The sequence below is a fragment of the Schistocerca serialis genome, chromosome 10 (genome assembly GCF_023864345.2).
Source record: "Schistocerca serialis cubense isolate TAMUIC-IGC-003099 chromosome 10, iqSchSeri2.2, whole genome shotgun sequence".
In the NCBI taxonomy this organism is placed as follows: domain Eukaryota; kingdom Metazoa; phylum Arthropoda; class Insecta; order Orthoptera; family Acrididae; genus Schistocerca; species Schistocerca serialis.
The window spans coordinates 34,988,029-35,005,713 of NC_064647.1; the positions used below are offsets into that span (position 1 = coordinate 34,988,029).

The 17,685-nt window shown below is 37.4% G+C and overlaps 1 protein-coding gene across 1 annotated transcript in view; it reads left to right on the plus strand.

The window, feature by feature from the left end:
• The first annotated feature begins 2,392 nt into the window (after window positions 1–2,392).
• The window catches only part of LOC126424985 (serine/threonine-protein phosphatase 6 regulatory ankyrin repeat subunit A-like), a 332,104-nt gene continuing 316,811 nt past the window's right edge, over window positions 2,393–17,685 (plus strand). Inside the window, exon 1 of the mRNA XM_050087874.1 lies at window positions 2,393–2,523. The gene's annotated coding sequence lies outside the window, so the exon portion shown is untranslated. The remainder of the gene's footprint in view (window positions 2,524–17,685) is intronic.

Sequence of the window (17,685 nt, forward strand, 5' to 3'; positions counted from 1 at the left end):
ACATTACATATTATATGGCCCAAACTTTTTATTCTCTTATTGGATGTATCAACCAATCCATATGAATTTGTACATTTAAGAGTCATCATGATCTTCCTTGCATTGTCCTCTGCATTGACATTGAACCACTTCATAATATTGTGGAGAATTTTAATGAATGCAATAATTCTGTCAGAAAAGTTGCTGTTTTAGATTGTTTCTCTGAAAGAGCTCCAAGTTATTTCTTTACTGCTATTGTGCATATGTGTATGTTACTCATGTGAAGACAGTCACGAAATTATGTTTCTACTACTTGTGCTGTCGCTGCTGATGTTCGATTTTTTCCAGGTGTGTTGGCACTCTGTGTGTGTGTGTGTGTGTGTGTGTGTGTGTGTGTGTGTGTGTGTGTGTGTGTGTGTGTTTGTGTGTGTGTGTGTGTGTGTGTGTGTGTGTGCCCTGCCACTGACTTTCTTTAATTTTGAGCTTGCTTGTCTTGTAGGTTGTAAATGGATTTAAATACTATTAGGCCATTCACACATTGTGTTCGCATTAGATGGAACGTCAACGTAACATCCTTCACTTAGTTCACTACTTAGTAGGAAAATCAGTTTGTGAGATTCAACCCATGATAAAAAAAAGTCAGAATATATATTGGGAAAGAGTGTTGTAACTTGAGGATAGTGCACCTAGGAACAAGTAATTTTCCTGGCAGGTACTTCAATTTAGCGATGTATTTCAGAACCACGTGAAGGAAACCACACTAGTGGCAACAATAAACAGTTTCTGGCGTTTTTTAAGTTATTGTTGTTGTGTAACATATGGTTATGCTTTGAACAGCATTTGTAAATATTTTGAATTTGGCACATTTAAGTGCTGTATAATATATTAATGATATTATTACACAATTAAATGATTAGTAAATTTCTGTATATTTTTAAAACCGATTATGTTAAATGTGGACAGTCAAGTCACACTTCATCGACTGTGTACCATCTTGTACCCTGAAATGGAATAAGGTCTTCTCCCATCAAACATGTGATGTTTGTAATTTAACTGAGTTTCTTTCATTCTTAACAATTTAACATGTATTGAGAATGGAAATTTGTGTTAATTTCCAATAGCTTCTATTTCAAATGTATTTAACTTTTAAATGGTTGTTGATAATACTTCTACTTAATTTGATTTCATCTACGGATTATTGGGGTAGCAGTGTAGTAATAATTTGCCAAATAGGCTGTTAAATGCAGTATAGACAAGTTTTTCTCTAGTGTGATGGTTTTAAATTTCGGTAGAATATTTGTTCCTAGGTGTATAGCAATGTTGCACCTTGGATCATTTTTTTTTTTTTTTTGCATTTGAAAAAGCCTTACTTTTCCTGAATTTTTTTTTTTTGTAATTTAAGGAAAAGCTTACAATGTAACAAAAAGTGAAGGATTTCATTTAAAAATGAAAAAAGAGAATACATTAAACTCCTATTACAAGGCTGACTAGTGACATAGATCTGAAAAATGTTGCAAGGTGTAATAATCTCTCCTATTGGAGTCAAGGAACTAGCGATAATACATTTTATTAATGGCAAAAGTAATTTGTACAGTAAATTGCTGAGAGGTTAAACAGGAAATGTGTTGTCCAAAAACTTAAAAACATTGACATTTATTTGATAAGGACATCTAAGCACATTAAAAATCATTAATAAAGCGATACAAGAGCCTGTTTACCTCATTCGTTGCTCACTCTCTTTCTAAGTACCAAATAACAACTTAATATGTCTCCTTTAATAGATCTGAACTTTTCACTGTTAAGAAAAATTTACTTAATGAAAATTGCCTCTTCAAAAATGCTTCAAATGGCTCTGAGCACTATGCGACTTAACTTCTGAGGTCGCCTAGAACTTAGAACTAATTAAACCTAACTAACCTAAGGACATCACACACATCCATGCCCGAGACAGGATTCGAACCTGCGACCGTGGCGGTCGCTCGGCTCCAGACTGTAGCGCTTAGAACCGCACGGCCACTCCAGCCGGCTTGCCTCTTCAATTTGTATTGTTTTTTGCAGACAGTGTAGTCATTTTGAATGGGCAAAATATCCAAGTTGTCGTGGAACGTCTGCACTGTGTCACGAAACCAAGGCAAAACGATAACATGATGACGAATAAGACGTAAAAGCACAAAATCTACAACTATACCATGAGTGAGTGCGACCAGAATAATTAACTTGCGATATTAGCCCACGATAACATTCCCTTTCGTTCCATAATGCTACCACTTAAAAAGATTTTGTGGGATATTTTGACGTTCCTATCCGGGGTACAATCTATTGCGAATTGCCCTTTAGTCTGAGTAAGCAGCAGCTTACCGTTGGTAGCGCCGCTCCTGGAGTTGTTGACGGCACTGTTGACGTGTGCTTGGCCGTAAGTTTCTGTTGCATCTATGCAGTGAATAACCTTCCCTGCAGTCCGACGGTATATGTAGGTTAGGCGTGGTGAAAAGCTGCTGTTCGTAACCAACACGTCGCATTAGCTTGTCGTATTGGAATTGAGACGTAAGTACCGTGCCTCAAACTATTTTAGGGACGACTGTTCGATCCGATTTAAATTAGACTTTTATTAGTTGGTAAGGATTAATTCTAGTCTTCGAACCTCGACAACATCGGCACTGGATACATCGAAAATAGTGTCTTGCACTTCTTGCTTCGAATGTTTTCTTGATTTCCATATGAAACAAATTACCTCGGGTTGCAGTAAAGTAATAGTAAGTGTTCGAAAGTCAGTGCGATATATATGAAACAATTTCCTGTAGCCATACAAGGAGAAAAGTGTAGAGAATATTTGCAACCAAGGATGCTCATTTGTTGATAGCGCAGAAGCTCATATAACCAATGATAGCCAGAAATTACAATTTGGTGTTGGCGGTGAAACTGAAATTTTTCTGTCTTGAATTTGCTCGTAGAGGTTAACTTTAATGGCCACGGGCAAAGTAGTCGTGAATTTATTTCTGCCACAGATCGTTGACCTCCGTTTTCTCTGCTACATTGCGCGTCACGTGGTTATGGTTAGGACAGGTTAGAAGAAGAATTATACGGGAGTGCCAAACGCGTCGTCTGCCGCAGTTCAGTTATTGGTCACTTCAAATCAGCTGACGACGGAACATCTCGCATTTCCGTCGTACCTCGCGGCGACACATTTAACAGCACTTCTAAAGTCTCTCTCTCTCTCTCTCTCTCTCTCTCTCTCTCTCTCTCTCTCTGTGTGTGTGTGTGTGTGTGTGTGTGTGTGTGTGTGTGTGTGTCGCTTATAACCGATCGATACCTTAGCCAATGTGTCAACACAGTAAGTGGCAAGGTGACATACGTCAACTGTCATATTAACAGTGCTCGTCTCATACAATGTTTTACTGACTGTTATAGTCACTTATTGAACAAAAGTGCAATGTGCCGTTTGCATTATTAGAAACAGTAGGCTTCATTTGAATATGACTAAAACTTTATGAACTGATGGCATGACACAGATTACCACTGCTCTAAAGTGATGTAAGATCATAAGCACATTTAACATGTAAAAGATATTCCCTTCAGCATGTTGTAAGAGGTTTTTCCATACATTATATCAGAAAATATGAAACCAGTTTTACAGCTGTGCTGAATGCTGTATGTAACACTGTGTGCAGTCTTATAGACTGAATGACTAATTACTGTCGGATTCAAATCTCTTACATCATTTAAAATATTCAGTTACTCTTTATGCATAAAACTTTGTCTCATGTTTCATTTTTACAAGTATAAAGTCTGCAATATAACCTTGTTAAAATATATTTCTGTAGCATCTCGTCTAGTACTATGAGAGATTAATTAGTTTAATGTTCCATGGGTCATTTGCACAATAAATACTGATGTGGAACGAGTCATTTTGTTATTTTTTTTTGTAAATAAGCTACATGCTGGTCATTTACACGTACAGATGTGAGATGGTATTAAAATTCCTACCCACCACCTTTTACATGTTAAACAGACATGCATTTACAGAATTGAAGGAATTATCAAGGAGAAACTTTTTCAGTTTATTTTCAAATTTTACTTTGCTGTCTGTCACACACTTTATATCACTGGATGGGTAAGTTATCAAAAATGTTGGTTGCAGCATTGAGCATCCTTTTTGTGCTAGAGGCAGCGTTAATATGGCGTGCTGTAATAAATGTAATTTTTGCTTCTGGCTTTGTAATTGTGTACATCATTGTTATTTTTGAACTGCTGTGGATTATGTGCACAACAAACTTCATGAGGGAATAATTTACTGTGAAGCAGTAGTGAAAATCCAGAACTCCTTAAACAGATGTCTGCAAAATAACTGTGGATTGGTGCACATATTGTTCTTACAGCACATTTTTTTAGCGAAGGAGACTTTGTTTTAGAGATGAGTTACCCCAGACCACTGTTCCAAATAACATTATTGAATGAAAATATGTTAACTTCCTGATTGCTCCCGTCCCCCCAAGATCTGCAGTGATCATTAGTTCAAGTGTGGCTGAACCAGGTTGTTAAGAGTTCCAAAATGTGCTTTTTCCAGTGGATTAAGTGTTCTAAATGTTGCTGTAGCTTTTGTCATTTTCACTTCAGGTGCCAGTATTGTACCGTTTAGCAGTTATGATTTACCATATAGCCACAACTTGTAAAATGTGTGTGGATGGTAATAGGAGGGTATTTTTTGAAAAAAAATTCTGGTTGGTCATATTACAGCAATGATTATGCCTGGGGGAAGTAAACTATTCGACTGCTATTTGATGCCGTACAGTTTTAAGCTTATTACTAATGTGTTTTGCATGTTGGAACTCTCTTTGACCCTGCTCAATTAATACTCCAGCATATTTGGTTGCAGTATTGTTTTGAAGAGATTTGTTGGATAACTTTATGGATGGCAGCTACTGACTGTTTTTCTTCCCCAGTGCAAATTTATTGTGATGGTTTCTGTGTGTTTATTACTAGCAAATTTCTCAGAAAACTGATCTGTACTGTATGTGGTACACTTCTCAGTGCTATACTGCAGTTCTTCTGATCCTTTGTTTTTATGTTAATAAAAGAATATAATTTGTATCATGTACAAAATTTTCTGTGTATTTGTAGAGAAGGCTTATTACTCACAGGCCATTTGTAAAAGCATAAACAGAACTGTTTGTGGGAGAGGAGTCTTGTGATATGCCACATTTAACTAGTTTCCACAAATTGTACTCATACCAGTAATGCATAATAATTCTTGCATTATTTTGGATAAACTTTGGTGGCAGTGATACTAGACTGTAATTTGTTGCCTACATTTTTGTCCCTTTTTTGAATAGTTTTTCCCCTCGTTCTGTTTGGGAGTGGAACAGGATTGTTTGTTTTGTTGTTGTTTTGTTTTGGTTTTAGGGCGCAAAACTGCTATGGTCATTAGCTCCATGGAACAGGGAGAGAAGATGCTAGTTGTGGTACAAGGTACCCTCCACCATGCACCGTATGGCGGATTGCGGAGTATGGGTGTAGATGTAGTCTGTCTGGAATAACATTGTAACAATACTGTTTCTGAAGTCTGGAGGGTCAGCTGGTAACAAAGCCACATACAGATGATCTTTTGTGAACCGCCAAATGTAAAAATCACACGGCATCAGATTGTGTGTGAGGAGGTGGTTGCGTAGTCGCAATAAACGTGTGAACGAGGTAGTCATACAAAATAAGTTCTGTTATCGAGCCCCTTGCAACCAATCCAGGAATCGGGTACAACGTCGTTTAACCAGTCGTGTACTGATTTATGCCAGGGAGGCAGCACACTATTGTGCTGCCGTATAATTTTTGTGGTTCAGCTTCTTCCAATTGAGGAAAGAGCCATAGTTGTAGTGCATTGAAATAAGAAACACCAGTTATGGTTGCTTCACAAAAAAAGGGACCCATAAAAATTTTGCCGCAATATGGCAATAATAATTTAGGGGAGTCTTCTTGCTACGGTATGATCTGTTAACACCCATTTGTGCACATTATTTGTGTTAATGCTTCCATGTAGATGAAATGTCGATTCATCACTGTAGACAACACGGTCCAGAAAATCATTGTACAGCAACATTTGGTTTGTAAAGTTGGCACATAAACCATAGTCTGTAGGCTTTAGAGCATCAAACAACCACAGACGATAAGTAAGGACATAGTTGTGTCTCCATAAATGTCGTACACAGACTTCACTGGCATTGGTAATTCACGACTAGCCTTCTGAACTGATTTCTTGGGGCTATGTGTGAAAGACGCTATCACTTGTTCATCACCTTCAGTCAGTCTTTGCACACAGGTTTACAAATAAAACTGTTTTACATGCTCTTTCATTTTGTTTATAAATGTAAGTTGAATATAACAAATGCTACAAAGCCTTAAAACCCCTATATTCATTTTGAAAAACCCAGTATTTGGAACAGTGATGGCCCACAAGAATGCATAAAATATATCTGTGCATCTGCCATGATCTCGTACATATCTCCAACTGACCAGTTGTTGTTGTTGTTGTTGCAACATACTGTGCTGGCTGTGATAGACAACTACAGGTTGTGCTAGCTCAACACTAGAACTACAAGAACTCTTTAGTCACCTGTAACTGTACTGACTTGAATCTTGTGTGAATTGACAGAAGGGAGCTTAGTTCAAACTATAACGGAAGTGTATGCAGACTTTTCTTCCTGAGTTGGTCGAGCATTTTCCAATTCTGCTTTTTTATCAAATCCATATTTTATATTTCTCAAACAGTCAATCACAACAGGTGAAGTGGTGTGAGAATTTGGTTCTCATCTGGACGCAGCATACTTGCACCAGCACACTGTCACTTCTGTGTGCCATGAACACCATCACCAAATTGTCTGTGGTTAGTTCCAAAATGTTCCACCCAGCTCAAATTCCAAAATCTTCAAAATGATACAAATTTGAAAAGTTCTTAATACTTGTGCTGAGCAGCAAAGCCATTACTAATTTTTTTTTAAAATTCGATTGCAGTTAATTTTGTTTTGAAAAAAGTGACCAGTTTCTGAACAAAAACACGCACTGCAGTAGTAGACTTATGTTTTAAGGTATTGTTTATAATGTAGAAACTTCTGCATAGAAACTGTTTATTTTCAACAGAGTATGTCACAACAGGATGAACAATTGCATGCCCTCCTCAGTGATAATCGTGAACAGTATCCTGAACGACAAAATAGTTTTCCGCTTAATCCATCTCAGCCACCACTTCACCATTTTTCAGGTACTGGGTTTTGAAACAAAATCAAAAGATTTGTAATTCTTTTTACAATTTTTCAACAAAATGTTCACTTGACAGCTGCTGTAAAATTAGTGTAACTAATCAGTTTGAATCTAGTGGTTTCCTCAGGGTCTATATCCATGTACTTTTCCTGGGTATTTGTTATGGCAGTGAAGCATGCAAATTTTGATTCTGTGTTGCAGACTGAGAGACCCACTAAAAGTTTTTAGCATGTTTGTGTAATGTTAGCAGATAGCTCCTGCTTCATGTTTAAATAAATGAGGCACACACATTCTGCATTCCAGCAGAGCAAATAGTGATACATCACTATGATCCTAGCCACAAAATTTTGAAAAACTGTATTCTACATCAAACTTGATACAATATGCAACAAACAGTTCTTTTAAACTATCAGAAAGTAACCACATCTTCTTTTTGAAATTTTTCACCATAGTTTTGGACAAGTGCAACAGTCCTTTACTCATGGTAATTGGCAGAATTCATAGCTATAACAAGACTGATGACTTGGTATCACATTTCATTAAAGAGCTGTACATTTCTTAGTCTCTGGCATTTCATGCCATTTTAAATGTTAATTTTTAAACATTTAACACAGCTGCTGTCTTACAGACGAGCTAAGTAAGCAAAAGTAAGAATCTGCAGTTTTTGAGCATGATTTTAAGTGCATAACTTTTGCTTTAATCTGCCAAGCAAAATACGAGGGAGGATCGGAAAGTAACATGCAGTAATTTTATTACCAAGAAGTTTAGTGGGTAACAAAGAAACTTTAAATGATCTTGCATCTCTTAACTACTTTCCTGCACAGTCATCAACATTCTCAAAACATTTTTCCCATCGTGGTTCCAGTTTCAGTATGCCCTGTTTGTTGATGTCAATTTGGTTGGTGTATAGTCATTTGCGAACTGCTGATTTCACGTCAGCATCTGTTGCAAAGTGTTGGCCAGCCAGGTATTTCTTCACATGACCAAACGGAAGGCAGCCTGGCAGTGCAAGGTCTGGACTGTATGGTGGATGCTGGAATGACACCCACACAAATATGGCAGTTTTCTCAACATGGGGCAAGCACTGTCACAAAGGACTTGACACAATGTAACCGAAGTTTTAATGTGACTTCAGCATTCACAGTGGTCCCATATTCATCAAAGTCCACCAATAACACGCCACGCATATCCCAGAACACTGTCATAAGCACTTTCCTAGCCGACTGAGTCTCTCTGAATTTTTTCGCATTGGGAAACCAGCACATTTCCACTAAATAGAGGACTGCTTGGTTTCAGGCATTTAGTGGTATGCCCATGACTCTTTCTTTACAATTTCTTTCAGAAAGTCATGCCCTTCTGTCATGTAATGCATTAAGTGATCCAAGCTTGTCATAATTTTGTGGCCCATGTGGTTGTCAGAGAGGTTCTTAGGCACCCAGTGAACTCTAACTTTACGAGATTTCAGTGTGACATGAACGGTACTGTACACTGCACCAGAGGAAATGGTGGAACTTCTGCAATAGGGTCTGCAGTTGCACATGCCAGTTATTCAAAATTGCTGCCTTAGCAGCTTCGGCATACTGTAGGGCTGCGGCCGTTACTGACTGCCCGGAATCACTAAGGTTCACATGGCCGTTTTGGAAGAATGCACGCCACCTGGAGACATTACTGTGGTCCGTACAGTTGTCCCCATATATGTCATGCACGTCCCTGTGAATTTCACTTGGTTTATGCCCTCTGTCCCACAGATATCGGACTACACTTCCCTGCTCTCCACAAGTTGACAGTAACATGCACGCCTTGTTTGTTTCGTTGTTGAGGCTTCACTTGCTAGAGCTGCACATGAGAACAAAAATACCGTCTGTAGGAGAACAAAATACCCTCTGTAGTGCAAATCTCAAATGATATTGTCCTGAAATTTCAGTATTCCAGCTGTAATACGAGGGGAGGAAAAAAAAATTGTTCGTTACTTTCCTATCCTCCCTCATAGTGAAATCCTTGAAGTTTTGGCAACCCTATAGCTCAGGATTTAAACAACCAACTGAAGCAATCTTGTTTTCTTGCCACTGTGTTCAACTGGCTGCATTTTCATTTGCGTCGGTTTTTGGCTCCAATAGGCTCATTTTGTGAAGCTTCAATGATGAGGCACCAAAAGTTTTAAACAAGCATTAACTGCTGCTGCATCATCTTTGATACCACTGTCAGAGGAAGATGATGAACCCATCAACCACTTGATGTTCAATCCATCATGTAAATGTATGTGCATTTTATGAAACTTACCAACTGTGTTTCAGCTAACTAGCTTAAAACATTTTCGAACAAAATGATGTGGCTTTGAAACTGATTACAATAATTCCTTGTAACTCCGATGTATATCAGTGTTGATGAGACTGGAGCTAACAGCTACACGTGTTCCTTGAATAGTTATGGATGACAAATAGTTCAAAAATAAGTAGTAAAATTTATCACTGAGAAAGGTACATTGGGCACTGTTCTTTGAGTCACATCTGCTATTGTAAATGTAATACCTCCTCCTCTTCTTCTTCCCACTTGAATTAGAGTTACTGAAGCCATGACAACAGGTGCAACTGCAGAAGTATTCCTACAGGCTGGATGATGCAATAATGAGGAATTTTACAGAGACCAGGTTTTGAAATTTGTATATGTTCTAAAGAAAAATGTATTATTTATAGTAGATAACGATGATTTACGTATCACTGCTGCAGAAATTAACTGTTAGAACAATGATATATTGTTCGAGTTTCCACTATTTAAGGCCATAAACTCCAGTCTCTGGGTCATGGAGTACATCTGTATAAGTTTGAAAGCTGTAATGTTTAATGATGATGCAAGGGCCCAAAATCAACCTTGGCAGACACAACTCACAAAATGGGTGGAGATGCCAACAAAGAATATTATGTGTAGTAGGTAAGCATAATCTTGCAGAAGCCTTTGTAAAGATCTTGGAATTTGTGCTCACTTTCCAATACATTTACTGTTTATCTGATAATAAAAAAGTAGTTTGAGGCGAACTGTGATTCACACAGTCAAAATACAGTACTCGGAAATAATTTTCAATGTTGGTCCAAAGTCATGTCACACATTCCTGTGCATAGATTTTCCACAAGTTATCGTATAAATCAAGCAAGCAACTGGTAATCCCAACCAGTTCAAAAGCCACTGTGTCTACAAATTACCTGTATACACAAATTCAGAGGTACATGGTAAGTAGTAATGTACTGTAAGCAGGACTCAGTACGTATACACATTGGTAAATATTTTCTTTGAAAAATACCAGTGTAATAAAGTAAATATTAAGCTACAAACAGCAGCTGTATAATAATACTGAAGAGGCAACGGCTTGTTTCATAACAACAGCTTTGTTAGTAATTCATTCAATTACAGATTTCAAAACTAGATTTTAAATTGCAAACCACTTTGTGTCAGATGTGTTCTCTGGCCATAATATATTGGTCATGAACTCCAGATTAAACCCAAAGAAATTAAAGAGATTGGGCCTGGATAAGTTGAAAGAACCAGAGGTCATTGAAAGTTTCAAAGGGAGCATTAGGTGATGAATTTCTGAAACAAAGGCGAGGAATACAATAGAAAATTAATGGAGAGCTTTAAGGGGTGAAATAGCATAGAAAACAAGAGATATTGAATCTAATTGACTAAAGGAGAAAACATAAAAATGGAGCGGCAGAGGAAAAACAGACAAACAAATAAAAAATTCCAGGAATAAGACTAAAGCAACCTGGAGTATCATAAAAAGAGAAACAGGTACTACATCATTAGCCCACAAAAATATAGAACTTCATGAAAACAACAATAAAATAATTAACCCCACAGTAGTGGCTAATAAATTTAACAACTACTTTTCTAATGTAGCACACCACCTGATTACCAAACATTACAACTCACAACCAGACAGCAATACACTCCAGTCAGATACAAAAATTTTTACAAGAACCCTATTCATGTCTCCAACAACACCAGAGGAATTGTCTGTCATTATAAAAAGTTTACCCAATAAGTATTCAGCAGGTCCTGATGAAATACCAGATATTATCATCAAAGCAAGATTAACATCTATCGTAGAACCATTAACGGATATTTTCAATTCATCGTTCGTGAGTGGTATATTCCTGCAAAATCTGAAAATAGTAAAAGTGACACCACTATACAAGAAAGGGGACAAACATGAAGCTGCAAACTATATACCTGTATCAGTATTGTCAGGCTTTGGTAAAATTCTTGAAAAACTATTTCTTAGAAGGCTGAGAGCCTTTCTAAATAAAGAAAACGTAATAAGTTATGCGAAGCACGGATTCAGAACTGGCAGATCAACACAGTCAGCTATTTATACCTTCTTAAATGAAATTCTAACTGCAGTAGATAATAAGCAACATGTGTCTGGCATATTTCTTGACCTTAGTAAAGCCTTCAATGTAATCGATCATAATACTCTGTTGCAGAAGCTAGGTAATTATTGAATACGAGGCCTGCCAAACAAGTGGATACATTCCTACCTTCATGACCGTCAACAGGTCACTCAAATAAAATCCAAAGACATAAAAACACAAAAAATTGTAATTTTTACAGTAATGCACAAAACATTACATATGGAGTTCCTCAAGGGTCAGTCCTTGGGCCAATTCTTTTCATTCTTTATGTTAATGATTTGTCAGAAAAAATAACTAAAGGGACAACAGCACTTTTTGCAGATGACACAAATATCCTAATTAAATCAAGTGATGAGGAAAGCCTACAAAAAACAGCTACAGGTATAATACAAAATTTGACACAATGGTTCAGAACAAACAAGTTAATAATAAATAATGAAAAAACAGTGACAGTCAATTTCCACAATTCACAGAAACTACATCCTGCAAGACCAATTTTTAAAATTGATGGTAAAACTGTCTCATCTGTGAGCGACACAAAATTTTTAGGTATACATATTCAGCAAAACCTAAAATGGGAGACACATCTTAACCATGTAAATAAAAAGCTAAACACACGTATGCAGTAAGAATCCTCGCACAAAATACAAGCCATGCGTATGTGATCACAATGTACCATGGCAGTATTCAGTCACTGCTGATGTACAGCACTATCTTTTGGGGGAACTCCGTAGGTACAAACAAAACATTTAGGCTACAGAAAAAGATTGTTAGAATAATAAACCATGCTACGTACAGAGACTCCTGTAGACCAATATTTAAAAATCTCTGTATTCTGCCTCTTCCTTGCTTATATATGTATGAAATATTAAATTTCACAAAAGGAAGTATTTTGAAAGATGGAAATATCTTCAAGTATAACTGTGATTACCACCCTCATGATACTAGGCAGAAGCATTACTTGCATGTCAATACAGTAAGTACAAACATTTGTAAGAGAGGAGTGTATCATATTGGCATAATGCTGTACAATCACATGCCAACCTATTTGAAACAGATGCAAAATTTACAAAAGTTTAAAGTGAAACTGAAAGAGTACTTGCTTGACCACTGCTTCTATTCTGTTTCCGAGTTTTTAGAGTACCAGAAAAGTGTAGTGTAATTGCTCAAATATTCTTAATAAGTCTATCATTTTATTTTATTATATTAAATTTGTCATCAATATTCAACATGTATTGAATAATTTTTAATTATTTATCCTTTCGAAATAACAACGTGTATGATGTTGTATATACTGTACCAACCTGACTTGTCGTACATCGTTTGTGCAAAATATGTACCTAAACAAGACATCTAAAAAGATTGCCACAAAGTGCAAAATGGCAAACCAGGTACAGCTAGGTGATAAATGCAAGGCTGTAGAAGGTAGATACAATCTGTAGGAAAATTAGAGTGACGTTTGGTGAATAGAGAAGCAGCTGTATGAATATCAAGAACTCAGATGCCAAGCTAGTAGTAGGCAGTGAATGAAAAACTGAAAGTTGGAACATACAGAAAACCTATACAAGGAAAAGGAACTTCAAAGCAATATATCAGGAAGGAAAGATGAAGAGTCGAGAGATACGATACTGCAAAAAGAATTAGATAGAGCCCTGAAAGATTTAAGTCAAAACAAAGCCCTTGTAGCAGATGCTTGTTTAATGTGAAGGACAGAGAAATTTGTGTAGCATACAGAGAACAAATTTGACCTTCTTGAACATAAAGACTGTACACATGTAGGAAAAGGAATTGTAAGAAAAACTGGTGATTGGGAACATAATGATAAATCTGGAACAAAAGTGGACAAAAAAAGTTAAGTGCATATGACCATGAACCAAAGAAAATTCACAATACATGTTTTTGCAGATAGCCTTGGTAGAGGAATTGCCAAAATTTTACATAATGCTCAAGAGAGGCTTGACATACCTGGCGCTGTCAAACCAGGAGCACCTTTATCTGAAATTCCAAAGAACTGTGAAAGCTTCTTACAGTCTGAAAGCAAGTGTATTGTGATAGGAGGTGCAAATGGCATCAGCTGTAATGAAAGTAGGCAGCTAATGAGGATTTTGAAGGATAAACTTTGAAGTAACAGACATATTCCATGGAGGCATGGTATAATAGAACAATTGTGTATTAATATTGAATCACAAACACCAAAAGGAAACTACAAAAAGTTGTAAATCATTTCCCAATGCAACTTTCATTTCAGTTGAAATCTCTGTGAGAGAGAACATTACAAAACATGGTCTGCACTGAAATAATAAAATCTGTTCTGTCAACAAGTAAATAGAAGTATCAACGGGGATATTAGTATAAACTTCAGGTGTAGCAATAGTGGTCTCAGAATCTCCAAATGTAGCCGTCAAACCGACAACTAGCACCCCCTGCATTCACCAGCAACAGTGTCAGAAACTTCATCTGCTGTTGACCTCCCCCAGTGGCACAAGACCTCTCATCAGTGTTACTCCCTCCACAATCTTCAGGAAGCTTGCATATGTTACTGCTGATGATGGTGGAGATACACAAGGTGGGGAAGGGTCTTGCTGTGGTGTCACCGCCAGACACCACACTTGCTAGGTGGTAGCCTTTAAATCGGCCGCGGTCCGTTAGTATACGTCGGACCCGCGTGTCGCCACTATCAGTGATTGCAGACCGAGCGCCGCCACACGGCAGGTCTAGAGAGACGTCCTAGCACTCGCCCCAGTTGTACAGCCGACTTTGCTAGCGATGGTTCACTGACAAATTACGCTCTCATTTGCCGAGACGATAGTTAGCATAGCCTTCAGCTACGTCATTTGCTACGAACTAGCGAGGCGCCATTACCAGTTACTATTGATGCTGTAAAACATGTACCGTCAAGAGCGATGTTCACCAATTATGGATTAAAGTTAAGTATTCCAGAAGCTACGTACGTTTTTTACTAGTCTCATTTCCGTGTCCTGTTCCAGACCTCACGCCAGCCTGCGTGAGCTTAAACGCGTGCCTTTCGGCTTCCTCATAGTGGGTTGCTGTCTTGCCAATCCACAACACTTGCACTCTGGGGAACCGATAACATAACTACCAGAGTCTTGGGTTTCAGGACTAACTTAAGTCAGTGACCTGCATGTGCACTTCCTATAATTGCTAATTGCAATTTACAACAAAACAGTGACATCAGAACAAAGAGTTTAGGGAACGACAAACTTCGTATTTTTCACCAAAATTTAGTGGGTCTAAGAAACAAACTGGACCAGTTTGTTTGAATTAATGACAGTGATCCAACAAGCAATGCCCGTATATTGTCAGGGTGTTGATTCTCCTAGAAAACCTGCAATGCTAAGGGAATTACATTTTACTTGAAAAATCAAGGAAATTTAAGGAATTTCATAAAATCACAGGGAATGCTGTGTTTCTAACCTAGCATTGAAATTTAATTTTATTGAGTTTTATAAATAACAAATTTTAAATTATTTAATGTTTCGAAGTGTGTTAATTATATGATACTAAGATGGTATCAGTGACCAAGCAGCTCGTTAGAATGAAATTACAATGAAATTACATCCCTTAGCTGCTTACAGGCGTTGACATACATCAACGGGGACAGATGAAAATGTGTGCCCCGACCGGGACCCGAACCCGGGATCTCCTGCTTACATGGCAGATGCTCTATCCATCTGTGCCACCGAGGACACAGAGGATAGTGCGACTGCAGGGGCTTATCTCTGGCATGCCACCTGGGACACTCACATTCTCAACGTATTGTCCCACACTACATTCGTAGTGCCTCCTGGTCGGGGCACACATTTTCATCTGTCCCCGTTGACTTATTTCAACACCTGTAAGCAGCTAAGTGTTGTCATTTCATTGTAATTTAATTATATGAATATTATTCCATATAAATTATCTATGTTTAAAAATTGTAGTTAAACTATGCACGATACTTGCTGACTTAAATGTAAATTTTCTTAAGCATAATAATGGTAGAATATACATTGATAATGGAATGAGCTCTTTTACTCTTAGAGCAGTCATTGAAGTACTGCACAGATTTGATTGACAATGTTTTTACATGTAATTGATAACATACATGCAACACAATTCTTAAAAGGCCTTTCCGACCATGATGGACAGCTGTTAAAAATGCATGATGTAAGCCCTCCTAACAAGAGTAGTTTTACAAATAGATCTTTTATACTAATCAACACTGAGAAACTGGAACCTTCAGCAGATATTTGCAGCAGTTAGATCGGGACACAGTGTAGCAGGCTAAAAGTGTCAATGATAAATTCAATCTATTCCTGTACGAATTTGTTACCCTTTTTGAAGTGTACTGAGAATTCCAAAAAGTACCAACCAGAGTGATTGCAGGAGACAATAGCACTCCTAATGCTAAAGCATTGTAAAGAATGTAATTAAAAAATCAAGGAGTGTGTTTGTTAAATATGAAATTGATAGTTGAAATAATAAAATAAAAGCTGGCAAACATTATCAGGGAAATCTTAACAGGTACAACTTCTAAAGTGAAGTTTATGGGAGAATTGTCCCAACCATTTGAAATGAAGACAGGGCATTAGATTATCACCAATACTATTTAACTGTGTCCCGGAGAAGATTGTGAGAATTTGGAATTCCAAACTGTCTAGGAAGAAAATCGGGAGGAATCAAAGTCAACTACTTTGCTTTCACTGATGGTTTTGCAATACTCTCATAGAACTTAAAAGAAACGGCCATACAGATCAACCTACCAGAAAGGATCGCTGGCAAGACAGGGCTTAAGATCACGAAAGAGAAGACCCAATTCACAACAAGTGACAAACATGGACCACAATTCCTTGAAACAGAGATTGGACAGATTGAGAGGGTAAAAAAATTCAAATACCTTGGTGGAGCCATACAGGAGAATGGGCTGGAGAAAGCTGCTGTGGGGGACCGGATTTCAAAAATAGAGTGCGGAGGGATTAACTAAAAACATTTACAACAAAAAGTGCAACTCTTGGAATGCCATAATAAGCACTACAATGCTGTGGTAAAAACAGAGTTCCTGTATGTCAGTGAATGTCTCTCAATGAATTACAAGTTGGAGATACTAGAAAGAAGAATATTACAGAAAATCATGGGTCCAACCCAGGTTGAAACTGGCTGGAAACTAAGCAGCAACAAAGAAATCCAAGAGGCGGAGAAAGTCACAGAGGTCATGGAAAAGAGGAGGTTATCATTTATAGGAGACCTGTACAGAATGGACAAAACCAGACCAACCAAAAGGGTATTCGGCTACCTGTGGAAAAAGAAGACAACGACATGGATTGAGGAAGCTTGTAAATACCTGGAAAGGTTCAACATTCAGGAAGTTCAGATGTTACATTTCAGACCATGATTCAAAATTTGGAAGGATTTCAAGTGAAAAGAACTAAGAAGACTGGAAGAGCCTGGACGGATGAACAGAAGCAACAGCACAGTGTCCATGTGAAAGAGTACTGGAGAAAGAGGAAACTTCAGACAAAGAAGAATAGAAATTGTAGCGTGATCTTGAGTGGTCAATTTGCAAATAAAAAAAGGTCATAAAAGCTATTTAGAAAGTGGTCAAAAGGGAGACAGGAAAAAATTCAGAAGATACAGTCAGTATTGAAGTGTCATATAAAAGCATTATAGATGAAGATCGTATAGTCAATATCTTCAAAAACCATTGTTTGACATTTGCAGCTCACATTGGTTGTAAAGAGCTTATGGTTGAAGCCATGAATCTGTTACAAAAAGTAGTGCCGAAAAAAATTAGTCAGATGTGTGTACCATATCCTATGTTACCAGTGAGATTGAGAAAGTAATAAGCCAAATGAAAAATAAAAATTCCACTAGTGTGGAATATATATATGTACATCAAAGGGTGTGGATGATATATTTATCAAAGTACTGAAGCACTACTACAAATTTATTCTTACAGTTGTTTGTCACATATATAATGCATCTAAAAATCAAAGTATTGTACCTAATAGACTCAAATATGCAATTCTTAAATCACTGTTCAAGAAAGGTGATAAAG